Genomic DNA, 8053 nt, shown 5'->3' with positions numbered 1-8053 from the left:
GATCCACTTTTTGGGGAATATGAGTCGAAGCAATAACAAGAATATTTCTAGTAGAACATCTTTCACAATCCCTAGAGAGATGGTTCACTAATAGACCGAGGGCTAAGTCATTCGACTCATTCACATCTAGATCATGAATGTTTGGAATCCATATTATGCAAGGAGACATTGCTTTTGCTAATTCGAATTGAAGGTATTCATTTTTCAAAAAACTTTAGCTTGTACACAAATACAACAGGCCCTTCCTAAATCCATGTGAATTCCTCTTCGTAGTTTTTCATTTCACGAGGCCCGTGAAATGATTTGACTTCCACAACTCAATAAGATTGGGGATATCAAAAGAAAGAGAGTCTCACTAATTCTTTTATTGTGGATATGAATATGTAATTCGCCTCCGAAGATTAATGACGAAAGGTTGGTTTCTTTATCCGCAATTGAAAAAATCAATATCGATTGGATCCGTTGATATGCATTTTTTCTTTCATCTGCTTAAATAATTGACGTGAATAAACTTATAGGAATAATTGGATTTCACTTAGTTACAAGCAAGAAATAATAATGAAGAAATGAAAATTATAGAATTTTTTTGATTTTGCATTTTTCATTTTTATAGGGCTATACGGACTCGAACCGTAGACCTTCTCGGTAAAATAGGTCAAACTTATTATTATTAAAATGATCTGATTTATACAAATTTCTTCATTTCCTTTCCATTTTATTTAGTTAGTAGAACCTTCTAACTATATATTACTCTTATACAAATTCTCTTGTTTTCATCCAGGATTTTCTCTAAAGACGGGAAATTCTAAATTAATTACTTATCTTATTTCTTCTTTAATTAGAAATTCTTTAAAGATTTCTATTTTTTGATGCCCGAGCGGCTAATGGGGACGGACTATAAATTCGTTGGCAATATGTCTACGCTGGTTCAAATCCAGCTCGGCCCAAAAATTTGCCAATCCGCCATGAGATTATATAACCCCCTTTGTACTTTAGAAATACCCGATCCGGAGATAAAAAAGAATCAAATTTTCTGCTAGATCCCGTATTTCCCTGGGATTGTAGTTCAATTGGTCAGAGCACCGCCCTGTCAAGGTAGAAGCTGCGGGTTCAAGCCCCGTCAGTCCCGATGGACCCAATAAATATATCAATAAATCTCTCCCTTTTTATGAAGGGGACCGGGGGCAGAATTTCATTGTCAAAGCAAAGGGGAAATCCTTATTTCTTTTTTCTTTCCTTTTGGTAGGAGAAAGACATATGTCTTAGCAATATTCGATGTTATTGAGTTAATTGTGGCCAGATACAAGTGGTTTGGAGGCAAATTCTAGGGGAAAGGCTCATGTAGAGCTTTGAATTGACCGCAGGGCGAGGTAAGTGTCGTGGTTAACCTTGGCTTCAGGGATTAGGTCTTATTTGCCTATTTGCTACGTGTTTGAATATTGAGTACAACGTATATGTGAGATGACTAGTACCTATGCATTGTTGTCGATTCATAGCATGCGAGTGATACTTATTCATGTAATTGTAGCTCTCCGTGATCATATTATCTATGCTTAGACCAGTTAACTGTTATGTTGATCATTCTTATCATGTTTACGGACTTGGGTAATAATTGAGTATTGATTCAAAGTTGAGGTTGGTATTGTGGAACCTTATGTGAAGTAAGACTTGTTCTTGTTATTTCTATCTCGCTATTGTTATTGTTCATTATTTTGGTGAGAGAGAGTGTTAATGCACGAAGGGTGATGTTGTGCCATGTTTTGTGAGGGTTAATGCACGAAGGGAGATGTCGTGCCATATTGTGAGTGTTAATGCATGAAGAGTGATGCCGTGCCATGTTATGAGTGTTAATGCATGAAGGTTGATGCCGTGCCGTTTCTATTGATTCATATGGTGAGGTTGAGAGTAAAAGCACGAAGGGTGATACCGTGTATTCTTTTTACTGTGGTTACTTGTTCCTATTTGCTTAAAGTATATCGGTTGATCAAAGTGCTTATTTACTGTCGTAATCCTTTATTTTGTGATGCCCCCAGCATGTCCCCTTCCCAATATTACTTGTCTTATTTCTTTTATTATTGTTATTGGTATATATATTGTTATACTGCACATGTTTTTTTTGTATGTATCTTGTCTTATCCTCGTCACTACTTCGCGGAGGTTAGACTCGACACTTACCACTACATGGGGTCGGTTCTACTGATACTGCACTCTGCACTTCCTGAGCAGATTTTGTTATTGGCCCGAGCTGATTATGAGGTTAGTTGCTGTATCTATCCTACAGGAGACCCAAGGTAGATCTACTGGCATCCACAGACCCTGGAGTCCCCTTCTAAATATTTCGTTTTACTTTTTCGTTCATTTTGAAAACAGATGTATTTCTTTCAAACAATTACTTGTAGTGAAATCTTAGAAGTCCGTGAATTGTTACTCTAGATCCGGGTAGTAGAATATATATTGAGGCTGTTATGTATTTCCGCTTTCATTTTTACTCGTTTTAGTTTATTTACTGTTAATTATTGAAATGTATAAGAATTGGCTTAAATGAATCTCTAACATTGGCTTGCCTAGTAAGTGAAATGTTAGGCGCCATCATGGTCTCGAAGGTGGAAATTCCGGGTCGTGACAGTGACGCTCTAGTTTTATTTAAGAGGAAAAAGATGTCTTAGAGTACTGACCAACTTGATAGATGTTAGAAACTAAGCGTCCACCAGACTGCATAGAGAACCGGGTTCTCTATAACTTTTCACTGAAAACACTAATGAACAAAACTTATAGCGATCTGGTCCTATATCAGTTCCCATAGTGCTAACTAGTGAACCAGTATGTAAAATGAGACACATGATAAGTTCCCACTGTATAGAGAACTATATTCTCTGTAAGTTCCCATTGTAAGCAACAGACTATAAAACCAACCAGTACAGAGAATCAGGTTCTCTAATTGTTCCCACAGTAGCTCGGCAGAAAGTAAAGAACATAGAGGATTTTACGTGGAAAAATCCCTACTCAAGGGGACAAAACCACGACCTACACTTGTAGGCTTTCAACTTAACTAACTTGTAAACACCTATTACAAGCCACTTTGTAATAACTCTATTACAAAGGATTCAACTCAACTAACTTGTGGTGCTCTCACCACAAGCCACTTTATGACTCTCCAGTTACAAAAACTTTAGCTAACTTATGATACTCTCACCACAAGCCACTTTGTAATAACTCTATTACAAAGACTTCAATCACTCTAACTTGTAATAACACTATTACAAGCCACTTTGTAATAACTCTATTACAAAGACTTTAACTTATGACTAAACCTAGTCATAACATAAACTGGAGAGTTTACGGATTTTGGTTTTCCTAAAAACAGCTTCTAAGAAAGCGAGATAGGAGTTACTATGAAGAACAAATAACAACGACTCAACAAACCTAAGGACTTAAGATATCTTCAATCTTGGATCAGGTCCTTGAGGTTGCAGGAGCTTTGTTCTTGAGAGAGGTTGTTGCTAGCACTTGAGAGAATATTTCATTTTCTGATTTTTGCAAGTGTTGGAGGAAGTCTTGTGCCTTGCACCAGGTTTATACAACAAAAGACATCACCTTAGTGATGTCAAATCTTGGTTAGTACTTTCCTCTTCTCAATGGGAAGTGACTGCTGCACTATCTGTTGTACTGTTGCATGTACAGTTGTAGGCAGTCACTTTTTGCAGTTGTTTTCAAGCTATACAGTTGACTTATACTTATGTCAGGGTAACACCAAGGGATCAGGTCCCTAATCTGGTTCCCGTGAATCTAAAGGCACACTGCCCAGATTATTTTGAGTCGATTAACTTGAATGATTGTACCAGGCATGCTTCAGGTCTTTTATCTAGTTCTCTCATAAAGTAAATTGTTTTACCTTCCTTGATTGCATTTATACGTATGTGACATCACTTATAATGATGTAATCAAGGTAGGTAAAAAGTCTTCCATAGAAAGTTGACTACTGCACTGTTCTTGTGTAGTAGCGTTTGCAGGCAGCAACTTTCCTACTGGAGAGTTGACTTTATACAGTCTCCTCGGGAACTGGTAGGGACCTGTTCCCTCAGCTGTTTCTTCCACTTTGAAGAGTTGAGTTATATCCCACGCCGGATCCCAACCTGGAACTTTGTGATCTCAAGGTCTTGTAGATGTGTAACAAGTTCCTTATCTACTTCTGGATAGTAAGTTTGTTAGATCATCAAAACATAAAGTAAAGTACTTATGCCCAAGGTACTTGTAGCCTATCAATTTTCCCCTTTTTGATGATGACAAACTTAGAATTGATATTACTCCTGAGAACCAGATCTCCACATTGTCCCCCCTACGAATCAACCATATTCCCCATGAGAACCGAACCTAAGGAGCTGATCACAACTTATTCCTCAAGACTGTTTGGCAAATCATCAAAACTCAAAGAACCATAACTTATCAATTTCCCCAATTTTGATGAATGACAAACCCAGAATTATTCTCCCTGAGAATCAGATTCCTTACATGCATAAACCCAGAATTATTCCCCCTGAGAATCAGATTCCTTACATGCACTAATCATATCTGGTCCGTACCCAGTTCGTTGAGAACGTTTATTCCAATCCAGAACCAGATTCCTCACATGTTTCCCTACGGATCAGACCTATAATCAACATATTATCAGCAACGTTCCCCCTGCGAAGTAGAGTCATCTTTCATTCATAACACAACATATCAATTCGATTATGTTCCTCCCCCATGTTGACACCTATATAAATTCCCCCTTTTGGCATCATCGAAAAGAATAATAGAAGAAGCACAACCAAAAAGAAGTTCAGCAACATTAACTCAGGCCACTTGGGCAACACAACATAAACAATAACAAGAACAACAAGTGAATGTCAGTGCACAAAATAGAGTGATTTCCCATAGTGGAGTAATTATAATAAAAGCACAGTAGTTTCAACAATACATAATATGACAATTTAAACAACTAAAGTATCAATGTTATCAAATATAGGGATCAAAAGAAGATAAGAATTCAAGGGAATTTGGAAGGAGTGAATGACATGGATCACTAGGCAGGAAGAAAAGTAAGGGGCTAAGGCCTTGATGAGCTTGTCCATTCGTTTATTTACTCTCCTTTGATCAATGATCATCGGCTCTCTCAGTTCCGCCACCTGTTGCCTCAATCTTTCATTCTCACCCTTCAACTTAACATTCTATTCTGCTAAGGGTCCTCGAGGACCAGGTTCTCAACCTCTCTGAGTAGGTTGAACCATCAATCAGATCACCAAAAATCTCCCAAAGCTTCGTCTCATCAAGAAGAGACTCAGTCCCATGCACATATAGCATCATAGTATCACATAAAACATAGAAGTTTTTACTTCTTCTTCAGAAACATTGGGACTTGGAGGAATAAAAAGGTGATTCTATTTTTAGAACTCAACAATGTTAAGAAGTTCCTCCATTTTTTAGCAATATCAGAGTCAACACTCTGCCTTACAGCACTTTTTGAGACTTCAATGTCTTCTCCCTCCAAACCTAATAGCTCAACCCTTTGCTTCTGTAAGGAACCAGGTTCCTTGCTTACACTACCCTTTCTATCCCTGAGCAGCCAAGTCTCCTCCTTCTTCTCAATCTGTTTACCCTTATCATATGCTGCATCTTTCTCAGCCAACCCATTTTTTTTAAATTCTTTCTCACAAGAAAAGATTTCATTTCATTCTTTCTTCCACAATCAGATCAGCAGGGTCACACCACTTCATCATCAATCAACCTACTTGTCATCAATCCTTTTTACTGGATCAGAAGTTCGTTTATACACAGAACTTCAAAGAGAAAAAGACCATTATTAAAATTGACTTCATGAGAAGGACTTGAGGGATCAAGTCCCTCATTCAGTCCTCACATTTACCAATTTCTCCATTCTCCAAGGCTTCCACAAATCCAGCAACAACTTCAGCCTCACGCTCTAGAATATTAGATCTACCCTGTTCCCTTTCAGTTAATCTTCCATCAAAATCAACCAAAGAATTCTTGGGATTTTGATTCTGATAGAGTTAGGTTTTTTGGAAAGTGAGAAAGTTGGGTTCACTACTGATATATTTGGAAAGAAGGATTATTTTGAGACAAGGTTAGTTTTGGTTTTGAAGAAATGAATCAGTTTTATTTAGGTGTAAGATAGAGAAGTGCCTTTTTGGGGCAACTGGTCAGTTCAAAAAAGATTTATCATTTGGACTTCAAAAGTTAGGAGAAGAGGCAGGAGAAAGACAGAAACAAATTAATGACATGACACTTCAGCAACTTAAAAAGGCATATAAGTATTTAAGAGACACTAACCTGAGTCACAAGAACCAGGTTCCGTGATGGTTTCTGAAATTTTTGAGCAAAGACTCCTAGAAGTGCAAAGTCACTCTTACTTGTTTGTGTCCTAAAAATGCTATATGTGTATACCTATAACAATATAGATTTGAGTTAGATGTCGTTGAAAAATACTTTTTAGCATTGTACCTTTCCTTCTTAACATAGCCAATCATCGAGGGACCAGGTCCCTCAGTTAAGCTTGATCAACCCCTACTCCAAACGATCTCTTTCAAAGTGTTCACTGCTAGTGCCTTGGTGAAGATGTCTGCTACCTGATCCTTCATCTTCCAAAACTTCATACAATCAGAACCTTTTCAACATTGTCCCTGCGAAAATGGTATCTGACATCAATGTGCTTGGTTCTCTTATATTGAACCGGGTTCTTTGCCATGTTAAGAGCACTGGTGTTGTTACATAGAAGCGGTACACAATCAATGTACACACCAAAATCTTCCAATTGTTGCTTGATCCATAAGCACGAGGCAGCTGCAACATATTCTGCTTCAGCTGTTGAGAAAGCTACTGAGTTTTGTTTTCTTGTACCCATGAGATAAAACATGATCCAAGGAAATGAGCCATTTCATATGTGCTTTTCTTGTTCATCAGATAGCCTGCATAATTAGCATCAACATAACCAATAAGGTTGAAATTGTCACCTGAAGGATAGTACAAAACCAGGTTCTGTGTGCCCTTAAAGTATCTCAAAATTCTCTTTGCAGCCTTCAGATGAGATTCCTTAGAATTTGATTGGAACCTTCCACATAATCCCACACTAAATACAATGTCTGACCTGCTGGCACTAAGGTAGAGTAGAGATATATCAAACCTTTTCAAGAGTTCTTTGATGTATTTCTGCTGACTGATACACGTTCCCTTTATGGACTGCTTCACTTGAAGACCAAAAAGACATTCAGTTCCCCATCATACTTATTTCAAACTCACTTTCCATGAATTTAGCAAATTCTTCACATAATGAGTCAGTTGTAGCTTCAAATATGATGCTATCAACATAAATCTGAATAATGAGCAGGTTCCTTCCCCATTTCTTCAAAGACAGTGTATTGTCAATCTTTCCTCTTGTGAAGCCATTTTCCAAGAGAGACTTGGATAGTCTCTCGTACCAGGCTCTAGGGGCCTGCTTCAATCTGTACAGTGCCTTATCCAATTTGAATATATGTTCAGGATGTTCATGATGTTCAAAACCTGGTGATAGCTTGATATAGACTTCTTCCTTGAGAAAACCATTCATGAAGGCACTCTTCACATACCTTTGGAATAGGGGAATTCCATATGTGAAGCAAGGGCAATAATGATCCTAGTAGCTTCCATGCAAGCTACTGGGGCAAAAGTCTCATCATAATCGATCCCTTCCTCCAGATTGTATCCTTGGACAGCAAGCCTTGCTTTGTTCCTTGTAGTATTTCCATGTTCATCCAGCTTATTCCTGAATACCCACCTGGTCCCTATGATGGTTCTGTCTGAGGGTCTAGGTACCAGGTGCCATACCTTGTTTCTTTCAAATTTATGTAGTTCCTCTTGCATTGCAATGGATTTCCTTGCACTCCTTGTTTTGTTACTTGTGGAGTACCTTGCACTGCATCTCCAACTCTTTCTTCAGCTTCAGTGGTAGTAATTGGGGTACTAGGTTCCTCTTGAGAAGTGGAAGAGGATATTGCATTGTCTTCACCTGTCTCCTTCATCT

Source organism: Nicotiana tabacum, chromosome 6 (genome assembly GCF_000715075.1).
Source record: "Nicotiana tabacum cultivar K326 chromosome 6, ASM71507v2, whole genome shotgun sequence".
In the NCBI taxonomy this organism is placed as follows: domain Eukaryota; kingdom Viridiplantae; phylum Streptophyta; class Magnoliopsida; order Solanales; family Solanaceae; genus Nicotiana; species Nicotiana tabacum.
This window is presented reverse-complemented; position numbering follows the sequence as displayed.